The sequence below is a fragment of the Ursus maritimus genome, unplaced genomic scaffold (assembly GCF_017311325.1).
Source record: "Ursus maritimus isolate PB19 unplaced genomic scaffold, ASM1731132v1 scaffold_23, whole genome shotgun sequence".
NCBI classification, from domain to species: Eukaryota; Metazoa; Chordata; class Mammalia; order Carnivora; family Ursidae; genus Ursus; species Ursus maritimus.
Genome location: NW_024424786.1, coordinates 2,272,091 through 2,296,144, shown reverse-complemented (window position 1 = coordinate 2,296,144; position 24,054 = coordinate 2,272,091).

Genomic DNA, 24,054 nt, shown 5'->3' with positions numbered 1-24,054 from the left:
ATTGAAAGAAGATAATCCAGACAGCCTACATACAGATTCAAGAGAAGTTCTAGGACCCAGAATCCATGTGATACTGAGAAGCACACTTTCTCCATTGAAGAGGGTAAAGGAACAGGCTAGAGGCTGGTATAGACAGGTCTGTGGTTTGGCCGAAGTAAGATGAGGAAGTTCCTAACAGCTGGCTTCTAACTGTGGAGAAGGAGAGAGGATGGGAGGTTTGAGATTTCACATCCCAAGTCAGTGCCATAGGAGCTGTGTGACCTTGGCAAATGCAGTGTCTCTGAGCCGGTTTCCTCCTTTGTAAAGTGAATGATACCTTGGAGTGTCCTTGTGAGGATAAAATGAGATAACTGATAAAACATAGAACAACGTGACTTTCACACACTATATCCTCACTCACTTCGCTACCACGGCCAAGTACATGCAGACAGGAGCTTCTTAAAGGCAACAGTCTTATTTTATTAATCCTCATGTTGCCGCTCCCTATGACAATATCTGGCACATTGAGTAGATGCTCAATAAATATTTGCTTTCTACGTTCAGATCGAATTCTTCTCCACCAAGCAGCTGTCAGGCTAGGGATTTTCACCGGTGTCCTTTCCCTAGTCCTCGCAGCCACACCGGGAGGGGGTGGAAAAGTTCTCGAAGCTGAGAGAGGTCAAGTCACCCAGCTGCTAATGATAAAGGTGAGCCTCCAAGCCAACCCTTCATTCCAACATCAGTGTCTTTCCACTGCTCCCAGCTACCTCGCATTGCTTTGGTCTTTTGTGTGGTTTCCCCCTCTCCACAGGCTGGTTTCTAAGCCAGTCTCTGAGATACTGCCTAGAGCACCTGGGCTAAGTGTGAAACCTGGTGGTCTGCTCACCCCTCCTAACTGCTCCCCCAACCAGCATTGCCCTCCTTCTTCCCCCTGGCCACCCCTTGACCTGATCAAAGTGTCTAGCACTAGGATGAGAAGGTTTCAAGGCTTCATTCTAGTTATTTCCAGACCCCAATATATAAAGTAGTAAATGATCATTGCGCAAGCGAAGCTTACCGTCCAGTTTTGGCAACATCGAAAAGGCCCCGGGGAGCTAAGGTGCCCAAACTGACTGCAGCCAGAAAAGGAAAAGTACCAAGATGAAGGGAAAAACTGAATCTTTGGCTTTATAAGTTCTGCCCTTTTTTTATTTCTTAACATTTTAATGAAAAATTTTGAACATACAATTACAGTGGTATAATTGTATAATGACCTAGTAGAAAAACCAGTATAATGAACCCATGTACCCAGCAATTAGCAAGATTTTGCTGCCTTGGCTGCATCTATCTTTTTTTAATGCAATTCCTGACTTCCTGTTATTTCACTCCCCACCCCAGCATGCATTTAAAAAAAATTTTTTTTTTACCTACACACAGGACCACTTTTACACCAGCAAGCTCAACAACAATCTCCTGATACCACCTAACACCAAATTTATATTCAAATTTCTCTGTCTTGCTTTTTATCTTCCTTGACTTTTTTTTAAACAATCTGTATGTTTGAATCACAATTCCAAACCCGCACCCTGCATTTGGTTGTTATGTCTCTTAAACCTTTTTCAGCTACGGAGTTTCTCTTTCCCAAGCGTCTCCCTGATCTTTGATGCCACCGCTTTGAGAGTACGAGACCCACTGTCCTAAGAATATTCCCCCTCTTCTTAATTAGTCTGTTTCCTTGTGGTGAAATTTAACTTGCTCACTCCCTGCACCTAACCCACACCCCCACCCCGCCCCCTGCCCGAACTAGAAGTTGGCGTTAAACATTTGATTCCTTTGGCGTTTTGGTGACGATTCTCTGAGACGGAGCTGTGTGCTTCACACTGGACCCCATCAGGATTCAACAGTGCTGACCGTCCCACTCTTGCCCACGCGGAGCTTGATCAGTGGGTTCAGGTGGTTGGCCTGTCCTTTTCCGGGGAATAGGAACCACGAGACCCGTTACCAAAAGTCTAATCAGGAGAATTCTTTAGGAGGGCCCGGGGGGTGCAGCTGGTTGGGCATCTGACTCCTGGTTTCCGCTCAAGTAGTGATCTCAGGGTTGTGGGATCGAGCCCCGCCTTGGGTTCTGTGCTCGGCGTGGAGTCTGCTTGAGATTCTCTCTCTCTCCCTCTCCCTCTGCCCCTCCTGCTGGTTCTCTCTCTCAAAATAAATAAATAAATCTACCTTTTTTTAAAAAAAAAAAAAGAATATTCTTTAATGAATTTAGGAACCATTACCTGAGTCTCAAATGTGTACCAAGCCACTCCATTGAGGAGATACAGAAATAAATTAAAATACACTCTCCCCCACACACACTGAGAAAAGTCACTGGGAGGAGGGAAACAAAATGTGAACTGCCCTGGCCTCACCCCTTGAACGGCTCCCTCCTCTGTAAGCCTATAAACACTTACAAAACACAGCCTGGGGGCCAGCAAGCACTAACATTGTCTTCTAAGACGTCCTCCTGCTTGGAGCCTGCATGCTTCCCAGACTCCTGGTCCTGATGAGCTCCTTGTTCTCCCTACAGGAACGGGGAGATTTTTCTAAGAGCCACAAGGCGTCCAGGCCACCCTAGTCGAATCCTTAAAAGTTTGACTTCATAACTCAATAGGCAATGGGGGTTTTTGCTTTGTGTGTCAGATTTTTAAAAGTAAAAAATCTCACCTCCCATGGAGTGAAAAGTTCTTGAATGCAGTTGCTTTAAAACATCTATGTCTTAAGTGCTATGAAGCTGCTTGGGAACAGGGAGGCTTAAGTCTGTACTTGGCAAAGTGAGAATTTTAGAATGGGTCAACTCAGCTTTTATGGGCTGTCCAAGTGCCTCGCCCTTCCACAGCTCTCACTCCGCTCAAAGCCCTCAACAAGCCGCCTCTGCTGGAATTCGAGTAGTCTGTATGCAGCTCTTGTGTGGGGAAAACGAAAACCGGGACTCTAACTTGTTGCTAGTGCCCATGGCTCAGGGAAAGCGTGTCGAGGGCATTCTGGGGTTCTGCCTCCGTTAAAAGAGGCTCTGCGGAGTCACCTGGTACTAGGGACACTTCCTGGGTGAAGAGAGTGGGAGCCGCTGAAGGCTTCTTTGTTTCCACAGAACTGTGAACACTCTACTTGGGGCCACTTTTTTCTCTGAGTATTTTTATTATGGACACATACACCTTTAAAATGTGATGAGAGCACTCTTTATTGCAAAAACTCCCTGTTTGCATTTCTAGCAACGTTTCCTAGCCAGCTCTGGAGCTGGAACAAATTCTTTCTTTCACCTGCCCCTCCTTCTCCATTTCTCCTCCTGAATGCCGTGCCAGCCCTGGAGACTGAAACAACATATGACACATCCTCCCCGCGTGTTGACAGAGGAGGCTGTCTTCTCTCTGTGGCGGCCCCACCCACCGCCTTGGGGACCTCCTCCAAGGAGAGTTCACCCGTACCTTGCCAGGGGTCAGGGCCTCCCCCACAGGTTAGCTCGATCAGAGTTCCCTTGACCAAGTGCGCTTGACAACTGCCCTAGAGCCTGAAGAAAACAAAGGTGGGGATTTGCCTTCCTCACCTGTGTTGGAGCCTAACTAGCCACCGACGGCCAGCGGCTCCCATATTGGTTGCGTCATCCTGTCACCTAGTTTCACACAGTCTCTTTCTTCTGTTTTGTTAACTTACGTAACTTTGGCTCATGGACCAAATAACTCAGTGGGAGGACTCTGAACTTATGTGTTTGGGAATTTATGAGAAGATTCTGAAGAACATCCAAAGTAAGGGAAATGAAAGTCTCAATTGCTGGAGGCGTAGGGATGGTTTTGCATGTGCGTGGGTTACGTCTGACTTACGTCATAGATGCATATGCCGTGTATCCCTCCACCGGCACTGAAGGAATAGACAGTTGTGGGGCGGGGGAGAGATCATCCGAGTCACAGAAGGTCTTCTCCACCAGCTGGTCTCTTTTTTATTATCTTTTACAATAAGACATTTTGATTTATTTGCAGGTTCTTACATCCAGGCCATAAATTAATACTTTATTTAAACAAATTTTTACACTCTTATGAGTCAAACATTCTCCCACTGAATCGTAAGTATATACTTTGCATTAGGAAGAGGAAACAAAAGAGGGAAAAGGCCTATAAATCTAAGGCATTACTGAGGACTTTCCACACACTCAATCCTTTTCTAGAGAGGCAGGGTGATCTGGCTCTGTCTACTGAACCTGCGTTCAGATCCTAAGCCAGACACGGCCCGTCTGCTGCAGGTAAGCCTTAGAGACTCCATCTCCTTGTACATAAATTAAGGAAGATGACAGAACTCATGAAGATGTGAAGAGACTTAAAAAAGAGAGCATGAGGAGTCACCTGGGTGGCTCAGTTGGTTAAGTGTCCGACTCTTGATTTCGGCTGGTGTCATGATCTCCGTGGGATCAGAGCCCTGCCTCAGGCTCCACACTGGGCACAGAGCCCGCTTGGGATTCTCTCCCACTCCCTCTGCCCCTCCCCCACCGCTTGTGTGCTGTCTCTCTCTCTCTCAAAAAAAAAAAGAGAGAGAGAGAGAACATGGGTATGATGTTAGTCCATATCACTACGGGTTAGTCTTCTTTTTTATCTCATTGAAAATTTGGAAACTTTTTTAGAATTCATTAAACCAGTACTACTGGAGAACATGAGCTTTGAAGTCCACTCCCTGAGCTTCAATCTTGCTTCCCTCTCTTCTAAGCCCTATGACCTTGAACATGTTCATTAATTTTGCTATGCCCCAGTTCCTGTACCTAGAAAGGGGGGATAGTGGCAATACCTATCCCATAGGGTTGTTGTGAAGCTTGAGGCAGCAGTGCGTGGCACATAATAAGTGCTCCATAAATATTAGCCAAGACTTTCCAGAAGCAGAGAAGTGTGAGTTGGAGCAAAATCACACTTTCTATTTGACTTCGTCATTATGAAAAAACTTTCTCAATTGGAAAAAACAAAAGTGGTGTTGCATTGCCCTAAGAGGAGCAGAAGTCACCCATTAAGGAGCTACTTGAGTTGAAATGTGCTATCAGGAAGCCTTACTTTTGACGGAGTGTGGAAAGTTCTGTATAGCAGGCAACCTGTGAAATGAAATAGGTTATGTTTCTGTGAACTCTTCCTACTCCAAGCAGGTTAGTGCCACTTGGGGCTCTCCAGGGACAATGCATGCTTTTGTTGGGGATTGACATTTAAAAGTGTTTGATTGTTCAGTACATGTTGTTTGAAGAGTTGCTTTACTAAAATTTAATGGCAAATTCCACTCTGGATTTCCTGCCAAGAAATCTATAAAGCCTTGTTTGAGACTGAAAACATTCAGAAGTTTTTTTTTAAAAAGCTGGGAGGTGCTGGGTGTACATTAAAAAGGAAAAGAAAAAAAGGAGGAGGAGGAGAGAAGTCCTGTGGATGCAGGATGAGTGTTTGATGTAAGAACTGGCTGGTCGGCTCCACAGTCAAGCAATTAAGAAAGGTTTAAAAGGGCCAAGATGAAGAGGGGCCAAGGCGAGCAAACAGCTCCATCAACGCCCAACCCAGAGAGCAGCCTGGGCTGTGCTCGGAGCTTCTCATTCAACAGCTTTGTTCCTGCTCTGAGCCGACGTGATGAGAGAGCAGCATCGCGTGCATTCTTACCAGAACGTAACATTACATAACACCTGCTCCGCGTGGCCAGCTGCGGGCATCGCGGGTTAATATCCAAGACTGGCATTCTAGTGTTAGGCTCGGGAAGTAAACGTGTAGTGGTTTTCATACCAGTGCTCGCAGGCACCTGGTCGGAGAGCTTCAGGCTTATGTCTCCCAGGTTGTGTAAACCACCCTGTATTCATGTTGGAATAATGCAGGTTAAAAATAAAATAAGTGTCTGCTAACAGAGGACTTTTTAAAGATGGATAAGCATCATACATATAATGTGAAGTGACACGTATGGTTGCAAAAAGGCATCTTTAACTCCAGGAAACAATTAGGTGAATTTTAAAATAAGATTATATTACATATTACTTACAGAAGCAAACACATGTCAGCAAGTACAAAAACATGCCCAGAAATCCCGCATACCAACGTCAGGACAGTTAATTAGCTCTGGAAGATGAAGGGATGAAGGAAGGGAGGCAGAGGGATGGGAGTCAGGTCTTAGTTGTATCTGAACTATTATTTTTTCTTTAAGTCCGAAATGAAGGGATCGGAGTCTAAAGGTCAAAATATGAACGTCTATTAAACCTAGGTGATGGGTGCATGGATATCTGTTATATACTTTGTACTTCTCTGTTTTTCATAATTTAAAAGTTTAAATTAAAAAACATTGGTATATCCCTATGGTGGAGTATCATGCAGCCATTAAAAAGAATTTAAAAATTGCACAGGTTGTCAGAGAAGTATGTGCAAGCAGTGTTTTAGATCAAAATAACAGGTTGCTGTACTGTATGGCAGCATAATCTATTTTTGCTTAAAATAATATACATACACACACACACATACACACACTCTAGTTTCAACCTCTCCCCTGGGCTATACCCTCATATCCAGTGCCTGCAGTCTCCATTTGGATGTCACTCAAGCAATCAAAAAAAATGAGTGGGTCTATAACCAACCTCTTGATCTTTCCCTCCAGACACTGTCATCTCCTTCTCTTCCCCATCTCAGTACATGACACCCTCAGCCATCGGTTGCTCAGGTGAAAATCCCAGGAGTCAATGACAAGTTCTCCCTGGCCCTCAAGTCCTGTGGGTCCCACCTGCCCATTCTCTAATCCTCGGCTCCCCCCCCCCACCAACTCCAGTTCCTCATCCCTCAGTCCCCCAGTGGGAGCCTGCAAGGCTCTCCCAACCAGCCCTCTGGGTGTCGACTGCTGCTCCCTACAATCCATTCCCCATCTAGCAGCCAGTGGTCCCATAAATCACCCCCTACCTAAAGCCCAGGAATGTTCCCATTGCTCTCAACTCCCTCAGTATGAGCCGGGATCTCCCACCCTCCCCTGCCTCATCGAGTGCCATCTCCCCCTCCACCCCTGCACTCCAGCCGTTCCGGAGTATGTCCATGCTCTCACCAGGTTGGGAGCATGCTTAATTCCTTCTCCTTTTGTAATCAGAAATAACCCATTGATTTAATTAAAATGTCCACACTGAGAGAAAAGCAGATCAACTGAGTTAACTTATTTATCTGTTTAATATGCTATTTATTTACTTAATTCAGCAAACACTTATTGAATACCAACTGTGTTCCTGGACCTGCAGTCGATGTTAAGTTGTCTTTGTTCAATTTCCACATCTCGAGCCCAACAGCTTCAAGGTTCACATAAGGGCTTTCATTTTGATTATGATGTTCCTTGGTACAGGAATATCTGTACTGAGCCTAGCTCTGCTCTGTAACAGGGGAGACTCAGCAAAAATGCAAACACATTACAGAGAAACTCAATTATAATAGGCTTAAGTGGTTCCCGTTGCCATCATTTTCCTCTCACTAGAGACAGTGCAAGTCCAGAACACAAGTGATTTTCACTATGTTCCCACTGACCACTGGTTCTGAGATTTCTGCATCAACCCTATTGTAAACTCTTCCCTGTTGCTAATACTGTGTGTCTGGAGGGTTTGCTGGGCACCTCACTGGGGAGCTTTGGGGTTGGAGCCCAGCGTGAGCAGTTTCTGGGATACACAGACAAGTGCCCAGTGCACTGTGCGCCTTGCCTGTGAGAGCTGTCTTGTCTCCTTTGGCACAGTTCAGATAAATGACTCATTTCAAAATCCTCAGGGCAGAATCTGCAAGGAAAACATGGCGTTTGTAAGACCTGAATTCTCTAGGTTGGTTATTGATATGAACTCAAGCCAGTTTCCTTTTTGTTACCCAAAAAGACCTGAGTGTATAAGAAAAATACTCAGCGAACATCTGACTAATTATATGATTGGAGGTTTTTAGTTTAGCATAGTGTTTAAAACATGAGCTGTAGAGTCAGAGAGGGCTTGCTCAATATGCTCTTTCCTTCATGCCCTGCCCTTTGCTTCCAGACAAACTCCTACTTATCCATCAACACCCACCTTAAATATCACTTCTGGAAAATTTCCCCAGTGCAATGCATCTGAGCAGGCAGTCCTTTTTTTCTCGATTCCCAGAGCATGTCTATCATGTCTAGGTTACATTGCCTTACAATTACTTGTCTGCTTATACATGCCTCTCCCATTGAATAACAAGGTCCTCCAAGGCCAGAACCCTACCTTACTTGGTTTAGCATGACGTCTGTCATTCATAATAATGGTCAAATATGAATACTCCGTAGTCGTTCAGACCTAGGTTCGAATCCTACTCCACTTCTTACTAGCTGTTGGACTATGTGAAGTTACATATCTCCATACACCTTAATTTCCTCATCGAAAAGACATTTACCCATACGTTGCTGAGAACATTAAATTAGGCATTGCACATAAATGTCTGCCACGATAACTGATACCGCTGAAGAATTTTTAACTCTCACTTTATGATTAACTGCATCAAGTGTTTGCTAGCCAAACTAATAAATGAATGACCCAAACTTCTGATCACAGCCCCTTTATGCCAACCAAAGAAGGCATCATGGACAAAGTGCAGGAGGAGATGTCCTTGGCTTAGTGTTCACTTTTCCATGAAAATACAGCTAAAAACACACAGGCATTTTACATGGTCACTTATGAAGGATGCCTGCTTGGAGAAAATGGCCTAATCTTTCCAAAACGGCTCCCTGAGTTATGGTAAAAATGAAACTCGATTTAAATGCTGAAGGTCTTATAATGTGCATTTCATAGTCTACCTGTTTGGGCAAGAGATTTTCTCCGGGAGCCTGCAAGAGACAGCTTAATTAGCGGTCATTAGAATAGATGCAGCTGATTACACATCACTTGAAAGCATTTCAGATCTTTTTTTTTTTTTTCACTTTGTAATCGACTCTTATCCTTCCCTGGCAACGTTTCTGCTTACTTCTGATTGAAGTTTAAGAGATAGACACGTTTTCATAAAAATTTATAGCCTGTTATTCTGCCTCGGGCCCTTCATCTTTTCTTAATTATGATACTAGTAGCACCGATTCCTGGAGGACCTACTTGTGTGCTGGCCACAGTGTGCCAAGCGCCAGCTATCACCTTATCGCTTCTTTTCCTACAGCCTGTCACCATCTAACATAGCAGATAACTTGTTCCTCCACTATGTCACTATTGATCATCTGTCTCTCCTCCCTTCCCACCCCTCGCCTCCTAGGAAGGGAAGAGCCCAAGGTCAGGGGCCTTTGTTTTCTTTCCTGGCATGTCCTAAGAAATTAGAACAATGCCTGGCACATAGCAGATGCTCAATGAACACTTGTTGAATGAACGCATCTTCACACAACCCTGAGGTACCCAGAACCACCTTCATTTTGAGGTTAGGAAAACTGAGGTCCAAAAACAGAAAATGAAGAACTCAGCATCACACAGCTAATAAGTAGCAGCTGTGACCCTGGGACTCAGGTATGTCTGACTCTAGATCTATACTTTCTCCACTAGGGAATGCCTTGTTGGAACGGGCTATCTTCTGGAACACAGGCATCCCCTGGGCCTGGGCTGGCTTGAGACGGGATTTAAGACCAGGAGCACAAGTGATGGTGTTGTCAGAGCTAGACGAGGAGACAGGGTCAGAGTGCCAGCCACAAGGAGGGAGCTTGGAGCCAGCGTAGAGAACAATTTCAATTTTCTGGCTCTGCGCGAAGAGGACTTTCTGGTCTTCTCAGAACCCCACTGTTACTGCGTGTCAAAAATTAATATAATCTCCTCTACCCCTTACAGGCCTCCTCAACTTTCTATGAAGATTCCTGACATGTGAGTAGAGATTCTGGTTCTTTGGAGAAAGGTGCTCTTTAAATGCCAGGTATTATTAAGTATTATTGTAATGATCATTTACTGCTGTTCATTCCCTTTGATATTCTGTACAAGGCCCCTCGGTTCCTGGACCTCTCTAGTCAAAAACGGAACCTATTTCATCCCCAGTTCCTTTCCTTTTGTATACTGAGAGTTAAGAAAATATTGGGTGAGTTCCATATTTCCATCCTGGATGTGGATTTTGATGAATGAACCAAAATAAGAGACCATGACCTATTGTGGGAGGTTTGATACCCTCTCCTCTTCACATGGTGCATACTTGTTGGGCAAGACTTTTTAATCCATAGCTTCAGCTGCTGGTCACACATACATGGCTGGCCAATCAGTATCACCCTCCCCCACTTTGCCTTCCAAACTCCCCTGTTTCTGCAGCCGCCTTCTGCACACCCCCACCAGGACGCCTGAAAAACATCTCATACCCAGCATGTCCAAAGAGCAACTTATCATCTTATCCCCAGTCTATACACACCTCTCAACTCCTTGTCCAAATGAATGGTATCTGTCATCTTTTATTCCTGTTCAATTCTCTAATTCTCACTGCCCACCTCCAGGTATCAAGCTCTGTCTGTTTCAGATCAGAAATGCCTCATGTCTGTTTCCTCCTCTTCATGTCTACAAATTCTGTGCTAGTTCTGACCCCAAGCTGTTGCTTCCCTCCTCCCTGGTCTTTCTGCGTGTGGTTTCTTCCCTTCCCACGGGGCCACCACCGCTGTCTTTTGACATGACAAATCTGATGACGGTACACACTCCAACTCCAGGATCTTCAGAGCTGGCTCCAGTCTCAGGCTAACATCACATGCCCTATCGTGTGCTATCATGGCCTCCCCACCAACTTCATGTATACCCTCCACCTCACACCATCGTGGGCTTATTTCTCCATGCCTTCGTACTCTCTGTTCCCCTTGTCTGGCATGCCTTTCTCCCTCTTTGCCACCCATCCCATTCACAAACATCTTTCAGGTGTCTTTTCATCTGCTTTTCCAAATCCCTCCAGGTGGAGTAACATTCTCCCCTGGAGTTCTGTAAAGCTCTCTGTAAATGCCCTCCTAGATTAGTCAGGGTTATCCAGAAAAATAGATCCAAGAGGAGATATATATGGGAAGAGATTTATTATAAGACTTGTTCACATTATATAGAGGCTGAGAGGTCCCACAGTCTGCTGTCTCCATGCTGGGGACTTAAGAAAGCCAAGTAGTGTGACTCATTCTGAGTCTGAAAGCCTGAGAACCAGGAACAGCGAAGACAGAATGAGATAGATGTCCCAGGTGAAGCAATCACGCAGGAAGGGATGAATTCTTTCTTCCTCCAACTTGTTGTTGTATTCAAGCACTCAATAGACTGGCTGATGCCCACCCACATTGGGAAGGGCAGCCTGCTTTACTGAGTGCACCAATTGAATGCTAATTTCATCTGGAAATATCCTCACAGACACACCCAGAAGTAACATTTAGCCAAATACCTGGGCAGCTTGCGTGCCAGTCAAGTCGACACATAAAATTAGCCATCACACCTCTCAAAACAATCCTAGTAATAGCAGTCCTATAGCACATGCTTTACGACAGGCACTTTTCTGGCCTCTTTATATACTCATCTAGTCTTTGCAACAACCAGAGGGTAATTACTATCTTAATCCTCATTTTATGGATCAAAAGCCTGAGACCAGAGTTAAGTCCTTTGTCCAAGGTCACCCAACTAGGAAAGAGAATTACCCATTCTGATAGAGACAGTCTGTGCCAGAGTCCATGCACTTGACCGCTCTCCTTTCTGTCCCCCACTGAAAGATTTATGTACCTGTCTAGACTGTAAGCTTCTTGGTCTCCCCAACTGAAAACGTGGATAGTTACATTAACACCTATTCCTGAGACTTTGGGAAAGCAGTAACAAAACTTAGAACATGGATATAGATGTAGATGATAGAATGCTAATTGAATAGTAAGTTTTTATGATTATCACCCTCAACCACTGCAGCAAGTCTCCTGACCATCATTGATCTTTCCAACCCATCCTCCTCTTTGCCACAAGGTTAGTCTTCTAGAACAGAGATGAAATAATATCATTCTCCTGCCTGAAGTCCTTCAGTGACTCTGTATTGTCTAAAGGATGCTATCCAAGCTCTTTTTTTTAAAGCTTTTATTTATTTATTTTAGAGAGAGAGCGGGCACAAGTGGGGTGGGGGGAGAGGGATGGGGAAAGAATCTCTAGCAGATTCCCCGCTGAGCAAGGAGCTGGATGTGGGGCTCGATCTCAGGACCCTGGGATCAAGATGTGAGCAGAAATCAAGAGTCGGGCACTTAACCAGCTGAGCCATCCAAGTGCCCCTATCCAAGCTCTTTAGCTAGAAATATGGGCCTTTCCTAACCTGGCCCTGCTATGCCCTATAGTATTTTCTTTACTGTCCCTTGCAGGCAACTTACACTCTGCATATAAAAGCAGCAGTCACTTTCTGAACACACCCATGACCCAGTTCCTCCTGTGTTTTTGCCCAGTCTGTTCCTGTAACCTGAAATCCCCTCTCTCTTTACCTACTCAATGAACAGCTGCTCATCTATAAGACTCGACTCTATGGTACCCCTCTGTGAAGCCCTCCCTGACATCGTCAGACAGAATTAGGTCCATTTCCTTTATGCAGCCACAGCCCCTGGGACACAGTGTGTCATCTCTCACCTCACCAAAAAGGAAGTATCACTAATTCAATGCAATTCAATTAATTTTTGTAGCCAGGTGTCAGCTGGGTCTCCCTCTTTCACAGATCCACCAGTCCCCTGGGCTGCCATAACAAAGCTGTACCAACTAGTGGCTTAAAACAACAAAAACTATTGTCTCAAAGTTCTGGAGGCCAGAGGTCTGAAATCATGGTGTCGGTAGGGCCATGCTCCCTCTGACAGTTCTAGGGGAGAGTCCTTCCTTCCTCTTGCAGCTTCTGGTGTCCGCCCGCACTCCCTGATGTCCCATGGCTTGTAGACGCATCACTCTGATCCTATGGCCATCCTCCACAGTCGTCACATCACCTCCCTTCTGCACATGCCTGTCTTTGTCCAACTTTCCCCTTTTATAGGAACACCTTTTTATAGGGTGGGTTAGGGCCCACCCTAATGATCTCATTTTAATATCATTACTTCTGTAAAGACTATATTTTCAAATAAGGTTACATTCTGAGGTACTAGGGATTAGGACTTCAACCTATATTTTTTGAGGGGACATAACTCACCTCATAACAATGGGAAATTGTGCTTATCCCGAAACTTAATATTTCGCCCCTCAGGCAGTCTGAAGTCTTCCACCAAAGTCCTGTGATCCTTGTGGCTTACTCCCTGCCGTTTCTCCCTATCTCCTCTCCTGTGTTCACATGATTTCAGTTCCAACACAGGGCCTCCATAACTGCATGCCTTCAATATTTTCAACAACTAATCCAACAAGATCAGGAATTCCAAGCATTTAGCCACTTCCCTTCAGATGAGGAGCTGGGCATGAGGAAAGATCTCATCAAGCACCTGCCATGTTTTTCACTCCATCTCTTTCCAGAATCTTGGCCAACTGCCAACCCAGGATCTTTCCAAGAGCCTTCTTCATTGCCTCCAGCTCTCTGGGAGACACAGTCCAGTTCTCGTGCCTACACCTACTTGGATGGCTTCCCTCGCTGGGACCACCCTGGCAAACCAGTCTGGCTTTCCTGGCCACCCCACTCCAGGATGCTAGCAAAGAAAAATTGTCTCCACTTGTTGCATTTTTATTGATCACTGATATGCTGGCATTAAGTGAGATGCTGATGATACAACAGAAAGCAAATAGATATATCCCCTGTCTACGTGGATTACAGTCTGCTGGGGAGGATAGATACTAAGAGTATGGCTGTAAGTGCATGGAGTACGATGACAGAAGGGTGTGTAGAACCACAGTAACAATGCTGCAGCTTTCTAATGAGGATATACTGTGTGCCAGGCACTGTTCTAGACCCCGAGAAATTCTCATGGAGCTTACATTCTAATGGGAGACACAGACAAATAAAAATGTCAGGTAGTGGTAAATGCGATAAAGGAAAACCAGTCAGGATAAGGGGATAAAGGGGTTGTATTGGTTAGGATGAGGTTCAATTGCACAGAACAGGCAAAATAAATAAGGATGGCTTAATATGGGGCTTGTCTGTTTCTCTGAAATGAAGAAACAGAGGTAGGCAGTCCAGCACTTTTAGAATAGTTTCGAGGCCCCCTCGTTCTTCTCTGCCATTTTTAATGTGTCTTGTATCTTCAGGATTCCCTCATCATTCAAAATGGCTGTGAGAGCTCCATCCATCACATCTGAGGCCCAGAAATGAAGCTGGAGAACAGGAGTGAGGGCAGATAGCAGGCACCTCTCAGCTAAGTCACCTCTTTAAAGGCAATTTGCCAGAAACCTCACCCAACCTGTTCCTCTTACACTTTAATAGCCACCCCTAAATGTCAGGGAGACTGGCAAACACAATCCATCAGCTGTGTATGGTGCTACCCAGAATATAACCAGAGTTGATTCATAAGGAAGAAGGAAAAATGGTTTTCGAGTGACAACTCACCATATCTACTGGGGCCGGTCAAGGGCTTTCCAGAACAAAGGAGGCTTAGGCTGGCAGCCAAAAAATGAGCAAGAGTGCCCAGGCCAGGAGGAGGTCATGGCGAAGGACACTGCTGCAGGGACAGGAGCAGCAGCTCTGATGCTCCGGCTGGGTCCAAGCATATTTTTGTTCTGCAGTGTCCAGCTCAGAACCAGGCACAGTGCTCATCTCAAGAAATATTTGTTGACTAAATATTGGCCTCCGATGGAGTGCTCATGTCACCCAACACGTAATCTCTGCCACAAGAGAAATGCCCCCCAAACAGAGTCTCTCAGTTTATTTCCATTCTGCCTACAGCAATGCAGATGACTCCTGGTGAAAAATCACCTCGTGTCTAGCTGCAGACAGGTACCCAGAAATCAAAATAGGAAGCATGTATTGCAATAAAACCTGACCATAACTTCCTAATGAATCAGGAACAGTGCTTCACACCCCAATGCATTGCACATATTAAGTACCCTTTGTTGTTTATAGCTATAGAATCTGCTGAGGTTGGGTTTAAGGTAAGGGAATAAAAAGAAACCTGCCCAGCCCTTCCTGTTGATGAAATTCCAATGGAGTCTGGTTCTCAGGTTCAGTGATTACTGAGCCAAGTCTGGAAGCTCTAACACTGAGCCGATCTCTACTCTGCTGCCAGACCTGGAAAGCTTGGATGGGGCAGCACAGAGGGCAGACCAAATGAATATGCCTTGCTCAGATCCTGGCACATGGCAGATCTTCAACAAATATCAGCTCCCTGAATTACTGGGGCATTTGAGAAAAGGTGTGCAGAAGTATGACATTTGATTAAGTCGGAAAGGGTAAACAGAGGTTCTTGCAAGGGTGGGAAGAAGGGACAGATGTGTGGGATGAAAGGCACAGTGTACGCAAAGGGAGAAGGGTGTGAACAGCAAAACTCAAGCAGTTCAATGAGTCCCGGGGGGGGGGGGGTGGAGGTAGGAGATGAGGCTGTTAAGATGCCTTGTGCAGGGCAGTGCTAAGAGGTTTGCACTTTCTCCAGTGGGTAACAGGAAACTTTTGAAGAATTCTGAGCAGAGAAGGGACATAATCAGTCAGAGGGTCACTGACCCCTCTCCTCCCCAGTCACTGCTCCCATGCAAGCCTTCCCTGTAATCGCAGTATTGCCTCCATTAATTTACCGTTCTCTGTCCCTTCACCCCAAGACCTCTCCTCTCACTATCCCAACTGCTGACCCTGTTATGGATATATCAACATCCACGCAGACATATCTCCCAACACCTCTGGCCTCCCAGCGTTGATGACCTTGGCCTTGGGCCATCTTAGCCATCTACTGCCAGAGCCACGTCATGGACCTTCTCCACCTCGAGAAACTCAAAGCCCAGTTTTTCCCTTCCTTTGTCATCCTTTGAGCAGCTAGAGGAATCTAATCACACCATTCTGCTTAATGTTCTCCAGTGATTGCCAAGGCATTGCAAATAAAAATCCAAACTCCTACCTGTGGCCTTAATAAATTCCACATGTTTCAGCCCCTGCCTACTTCTCCAATCACATCTTGGGGCACTCTCCTCCTCACCTTCCATTCTTCCTTCCTTAGACTACAGTCACACCTCTACCCTCATCATATCAGACTTCTCAAACGAATTCTCATCCCTAGCTGTTCCCACTTTCCATTTCCCACTCACTCCTCAAGCCATGACATGTGGCTTCGTCTCCCACCAATCCACTGTTGCTCCTCTCTCCAAGGTTATATTTATAAAATGCCGAATCACATGGGTCTAGGTGGGTACCCTTGTCTTGAAACTCACTCCTCCCAAACATAGTCTCCACGATGTTACTTTTTCTTTTCTCACTTCTGCGTTATTTCTTAGTCTCGTGACTTTCTTTTCCTCTGTCTACTATTTCAGTATTGGTCTTGTCCAGAGCTCTGTCCTCAGTCCCCTTATATTCCCACTCTGCACTCTTCCTTAAGCATCTGATCCCTGTCTATGGCTTCCCCTCCTCCCATCAGATGACCCCCACAGGCACTTCAACTCAACTGAGTGCAAACTGGGTTCACCACCTCCCATTCCCACCTCTTATCAAGACCCACTTCACACCATCCAAGGAAATCACACACCCTTATCCTTCCATTTGCCCAAGCTGGAAACCTGGGAGTCATTTTAGGTTACTCTTACTCCCTCATCCTCCACCAATGATTAATCACCATATGTGAGTGAATCTAGCTTTTTTTTTCCCCCAAATTTTATTTTATTTAAATTCAATTAATTAACACGTAGTGTATCATTAGTTTTAGAGGTAGAGTTCAGTTATTCATCAGTTGCGTATGACACCCAGTGCTCATTACATCACGTGCTCTCCTTAATGCTCATCACCCAGCTACCCCATCCCCCCACACACCTCCCCTCCAGCAACCCTCAGTTTATTCCCTATAGTTAAGTCTCTGTGGTTTGTCTTCCTTTCTGATTTTGTTTTATTTTATTTTCCTCTCCCTTCCCCTAGTGATTCTAGCTTCTAAGTGTGTCAGATCTCTCCTTTTCCCCCTTCCTTAGTTCAGTCTCTCCTCACTTCTCTTCCAAATTGTTGACCTGCCTGATTGCTGTGTTCCCTGCGTTTGTTTTTAATTTCTCATCTTCGCTGGACTATGAGGGACCACATCTTTAAAAATTTCTTATCCTCTGGGTCTGCCATAGTATGTACTTAGTGTAGGTGTTTCTGACTGTATGAATGAAGTGAGTACATGAATGTGTGAATTAAAAAGGAACAAATAAATGGGACAAGGCACTTCACACTGTCCAGCTCAAAATAATATGTTTATAATATTAAAATTCACAGATCACTAGGGTGCCTGGGTGGCTCAGTTGGTTGAGTGACCGATTCTCGATTTCAGCTCAGGTCCTGATCTCAGGGTTGGGAGATGGAGCCCCACGTCAGGCTCCGTGCTCAGCGAGGAGTCAGCTTGAGACTCTCTCCCTCTGCCCTTCCCCCGCCCACAGTAAGTAAGTAAGTCTTTAAAATTCACAGATCACTTGAACAACAACCCTGTGAAGTACTTATTACTGTTCCTAACCTCTCTGGTTAAATAATTTGACCAAAACCATAGAATTAGTGAGTCACAGAGTTAGTCCTGGAAAAGCCTGCTTTTGAACCTATGGACCCAAGTCTTAAACTTTCCACCAAATTATAGAGCTTTGTTCAGTGATCGCATTCTTTTCAGGTCCTTTCATAAAGCTGGTGTTAGCCAAATTGATTACGCTACTTAGCAGCTCTGTTTCTAAATGACACATTTTTGCCCTCAGAAAATGAAATGTATTCATTTTTTCAAAGCACAAAAGTTTGTCTTCGTTGTTGCTGTTCCAGCGAATGTGTGATCATCTACAATTTCAGGCAGAGATTTCAGTCTTGATATGTATATACAAAATTCAGTTCCACTCACCAAAGGCAGGAAGATTTATATGCTCTTCTGTGGCTTGAGACAGTCACTTCCTTGGCGATGCTGACATCTCTTAGAAAGGCTGAGATAGATAAAACATCACCCACATAGCGTTAATATCCTACACCATGTTTCACCAGGCCTCCCCATCCACCCATGGTCCCCATCTTAGAGAATAGCCACCCATTTCCCAGGCCAGAAACCTGGTCATCATCTGAGCCCCCCTGAGTCCTCCCTTTGTGCATCTAACCAAGAACCAAGCCAGAACATTCCACCTTCTCAGTGTCCCGTGGGTCGGTTATCTCTCCATCCCAGTGATGACAGCCTTCACTCGGGCGTCCACCTGGATCTTACCTGCATGAGGAATTAGCCCTCTGATACCTCCGCCCACTTCTGGTTTTGCACACACCAAGCCACCATCCACACTCTAGCCCAAGTCTTGATTCGGGTAGGCAAATCTGCTTGGGCAGGTTTCTGCCTTTAAACTTCTAATGTCTTCCCATGTGCCTCAAGATTAAGTCTAAAGTCTTCATCACGGCACACAAGGCACACACAGCCCAGCTGCCACCAATCTCCCCACTTTCTACCTCTTGATTCTGAGCTTATTTGCTCTTCCTCTGCACATTGCACTTACTGGTCCTTTCCTCCCCCACTTCAGCTTGGCCACCTCCAACCAGCCCTTCAAATCACAGCTTAGGCATCATCTGCTCCCAGTATCTGTGGCTCACCACAATCTGGGTAAGATGCCTTCTTCTCCCACGGAAGCCACAGCACCTTCCCACACACTATTGTGATGTCTGCTTGCTCGTCCGGCCTTCACCAACACACTCCTTACTCGGTGAGCTCTGTGACGGCCTGGGATGTATCCTGTTCATTTCTCTGCGTCTAGCTTCTGAGCTAGTGGACACTCATAAGTTTGTTGAATAAATGAATTTCTGTCCTCACCTCTCCCAACTCCTCCTTTCCCCCCATGACTGTGGAGGAGACACAAATAAAATACCCAACATGGTCAGTGTTGTAAGAACCATAAGAGTTGTGTAATAAGGTACCCTGGGAGCAAGGAGAAGGGAGCCCCAGCAGCTTCAGACGTCTCAGTGGAAGGCATGGTAGAAATAGGCCTGAAATGTTAACGTTTTGAAAAGTAGTAAATGGAAAGAACACCCAAACTTCCAACCCTGAAGATCCGCTTAAGAATAATTCATAACTCCAGACCAGTGGTCCCTATTCTTCTTCCACGTAAGGACCCCTTCTAATATTAAAACGTTTAGAGGTAACAGCATGTAACAGCAGTTGATGCAAAAAAATCCTAAAACTCCTCAAAGTTCCGTAAGGATTTTTAGACTCTGATTGCACGCATTACAACGCCATTTACAAAAATTCCCGAACTAGCAGTACACTCATGTGAAAGTGCCCACAGACTGTGCCTACTATGTAGGGCATGGATTTGTGGACCCCCTGTAAAAACCCCACAGCCCCCCAGGAGCCCACAATTTGGACCCACTGATGCTAATGCCAGCCTTTTACGGTACCTGCTACCATTTCCCCCTGGATTTGGACCGACTCAAGAAACTCACTGACATGGAAGACATGGTTGGAAAATGGAGACCTAACTGACAACACTGTCATAACTACGTATTTCTATTCAGGCATTAAAAGATTAATTCAAACTATAAGAATTTGTATTTTAACCCAGAATGAGCAGATTCAATACTTTCCTTTAGGCAACTTATCATGGGGTCACTCTACTGGAAAGCCTGCTTTGCTGCCACATGATGAGATGAGAAGAACATCTTCTGCAGAGAGCATGGATGAGCTTGTTAATCCCCCATGGCACGGCATGCTCGTTGGCTGGGGCTCACACTGAGCCTACGCCAGGTATTCAAGTGCACCCTTTGCTCTCACCCTTTCAGGTCCTGTTTTCAACAGCCATGTTCAACCAGGACACAGTAAACAATCCCCCCACAGTGCTTTGCTCATACCTTAATTATGGCAGCTTATTCATTCTTTTTTTAAGGATTTTTAAAACTCATTTATTGTTAGAGAGAGAGAAAGTGTGAGCAGTGGGAGAAGCAGAGTGAGAATGAGGGAGAGACTCCCCACTGAGTGCAGAGCCTGCCATGGGCTCAACCTCAGGACCCTGAGGTCATGACCTGAGCTGAAACCAAGAATCCGACGCTTAGCCGACCCACCCACCCAGGTGCCCTTCATTCTTTTTATAGAGTAACCTAAGTTATTAACTCAAATTCAAATGATCCGTAAGTTTATATTTTAAAAAAAATAGTTTCCCACATCACTGCTTGATCCCATTTCCCAAAAAGAACCACAGATAATAGTATAACACAGTCTTTTGTTCTGTTTGGTTTATTTAAAAGAAAAACACATAAACCATACCACACATATTGTTCTATAACCCAATTTTTCCTTTTCGTTTTCTCTTTTACAATTTTTAAGAATTTTTTTTAAAAAATAGTTTATTTATTTTGAGAGAGAATGAGAGCATAAGTGGGGGAAAGAGTGGAGGGAGAGGGAGAGGGAATCTCAGGCAGGCTCCTCACTGAGTGCAGAGCCCAACTTGGGGCTCGATCTCATCACCATGAGATCGAGACCCAAGGCTAAACCAAGAGTCAGATGCTCAACTGACTGAGCCACCCTCGTGCCCCTTTTTTTACTTTTTATTATGGACGTCTTCAAACCAATACATAAATACAGAGAGCAGCATAATGAAAGCCACATATCTATCACCACAAATATCCACAATTTGTCAATTTTGTCTTATTTACCTCTCCTCCACATCCAAGTTTGTTGTTGTTGTTGTTGTTGTTTTCCTGGAATATCCTAGCAATTCTCAGACATTGTATTATTTCACCATAGTATTTTGTCATGTATTTCTAACAGGTAAAATCTTTTAAAAACATAACCATTTTGCCATTATCATATCTCAAAACAATAATCTCTTAATAATTGTCTATTTTCTATTTTCCTTGATTGTCTTTATATTTTTTTTAACCATTGGTTTCCTTGAATTAACATCCAAATAAAGCCCTTAACTGGTTGATATGTCTTAGTTCCCTTTAATTCATAATAGTTACAATAATTATATCTCCACTCCCTCTTTTAGGCTATTTATATGTGGGCTTTTGTCCTGTAGAATTTCCCACAATCTGGATTTGGCTGATTACACACTCAGAACATCATTCCACATTCTATTCTCCCTGTTTCCTGTAGTCTCCTCAATAGAATGAAACTCTTGATTAGATTCAGATGCCATTATTTGGGCTGGAATATTTGATAGGTGGGGCTGAGCGCTTCCTATTTTATCATACTGGGAGGCTCAGTGTAACTGAATGTTCCATAGATGTCACTGTTATCAGCTGATCATCCAATACAGCTTCCCATTAACCTGACACCTGCTCATTTTAGTACTATCAATGACCACTATCTAGATGCATTAACCCATTAGGACTTGGTTACATACAGGTAATCATTCCCTCTGCATTTGTTAGTTAAAATTCTCTTGTAAAGAACAAGTTCCCTTCCTTGACCAATTTGATGACATAGAAACATGGTGTGTACAAACAAGAATAAATGTTCTCTTTATTACCGATTTCCAGAATGACAACTTGTCATCATAGCAATTTCCAAAGGTGGTTAATGAGTTAATTTCCTTTTTTTTTTTTTTTGCAGTATCATGGTGAGCCCCTAGATTTTTATATTTTTGATGTTCTTCAATCCATTGCAGTTGTTACTCTCATTGAAACTCATATTTTCTCATCTTTAGCTATGGGAGCCCCTCCAGGTTGCCCGTGAATTTAGATAAAACAGCTAAGTCTTTACAGTTCCTTGCTTTCTAGTACACAAGAGGTGGCAACCCCATCTTATCTATTTCTTGCTGTGGATTTAGAATCAGTGATCACTTCAAGGAGCCTTTATCTTTTTAATAGAAAATGGTATTTAGATACCGCGTTATAGGTGCTAGTGGGTACTCATTGCTACTTGGAAGTAATGGATTCCAGATCTTTTCAGTGGACAAAGCTAAAATGTGTAATTTTTAGAGTTGTAAAAATAAGTAAGGAGCTTATACTACTTCCACCGATTTGCTTCTTTGTTTAACAATACATTACGTATCTTTCCATGACAGTGATGCAGATCCACATTATTTTAGTAACTGTATACTATAATATGATTGTAATATAGTTTATATAACCAGTTTCTTAGAATAGTTTCTAATTTTTCAGTATTACAAATATTGCTGTAATTAATAACATGAACTTACATCCTTGCCCACATGTGTAAATATTCTGTAGGTATCTAAAAGTGGAATTGCTGCCTGACAAGTATGAATCCAAAGGGCTTCATCAGGGGTGGTGCCTGGGTAGCACAGTGGTTAAGCATCTGACTTCAGCTCAGGGCGTGATCCCAGCGTTCTGGGTTCGAACCCCACATCAGGCTCCTCCACTAAGAGCCTACTTCTTCCTCTCCCACTCCCCTTGCTAGTGTTCCCTCTCTCGCTGGCTGTCTCTCTCTGTCAAATAAATAAATAAAATCTTAAAAAAAAAAGGGCTTCATCAATTTAAAATCCCAATATTATTGTCATAGAGAGTATTTTTAGTGATTTAACACTACCTGCTTTACTGATTCCTGCTTTTGAAGGCCTGAATCCTAGGCCTGGTACGTAGTAGGCACTTAATAGTTATGTGCTAACCCAGACTAAGAGAGTCAAGGCCCACAGAAGTATATGTAAAAGAAAAAGTCTAGGCTAATGCCTCTGTAACAACTCCAAGGGACACTTGGGAAAGTTCTGTGCCTCCAGCCCAAGGAGAATGACATGAAGCCCAAACCATAGATTAGAGACAAGTTTGGTTGAGTCTAACCTGGATCAACTAAGCCCCATCTGACTCACAGATGAATGAGAGAATAAATTATTATTTTAAGCCACACGAACTTGCGGGTGATTTGCTGTACTTTATTATTAGCTTATTCTTGGGTAGAATGACTCAACATCATAAAGATGTCAATTCTCCTCAAGAAAATATATGTGTATTTAATATAATCCCAACAAAATATACTGAGAAGGGTTATTATGAGCTAAATGAGATTTTCTATAACTGAAATTGAAGATGACACCAAAATGAAAAGGGAGAGAGACCAGAGAAGTGAGAGTAGTGTGTGAAGGTTCTTGTCTTGCTCAGGAAAAGTAGCGTAAGTATAGCTCCTAGTAAGTTTGGAGAAACAGAAGAGCAAAATTAAATCTACAACTCTCAAACCGGCCCAAGGAAATTCTATCCATCCAATGAAAGAAGGAAGAAGTGGGGGGAAACCCTGAGAAGTGACATAGTGGGAACTGCAGGGTAAGGACCAATGACCTCCAAAAAGTCACTCATCGATAAAGACAATAAGAATACTGGCAAAAAATTGTCAAGGACTTAAATATAAGAGCTCAAACTATAAAACTCTTAAAAGAAAACACAGAAGAAAAGCTTCATGACCTTGGATTTGTAAGGACTTCACAGATACAGCACCAAAAGCACAGGCAACAACAGAAAAAATAGATAGGCTGGGCTTCAGGAAAATTTTTAAAACTTTTGTATATCACAAACACTATGAACAAGGGCAACCAATGGAACAGGAGAAAATATTTGCAAATCATGTATCTGATAAGGGATTAATATTCAGAATATACAAAAAACTCTTACAACTCAACAAGAATAAGAACAACCAAGTGGGCAAAGGACTTGAACAGACATTTCTCCAAAGGAGATAACAGAAGTTTCCAGGAGCTGGCGGGGGAGAGGTGGGAGAAAATAGGGAGTTATTCTTTAATGGATACAGTTTCTGTTTGAGATGATCAAAAAAGTTCTGGAAGCAGACTGCAGTAAGGGCTGTACAACATTGTGAATGGACTTCATGTCAATGAATTGTATACTTAACAAGTGTTAAATGGTAAATATTATGTAGTCTATATTTCACCATAATAAAAAATTAAAAGAAAAAAAAACCCAATGTATTTATTCTTTTATTTCTGCTAGAAAAGCCTAAAAGCAATCACCAACCCAGTGGCAATGTGAGTATCCCTAGTATCCAGACTGTGGTTTCTAAATATCACTTGCCATTGAAAAAAATCAAGGCTCTGTGTAGTGATGGCTGATTTCAGGCCTGAGACAGTAAGGTACAGTATGAGCTTCAAACATCTTGACACACTGAAGAGCAGAGGAAGCTCTCAAAGACTATGAAAAA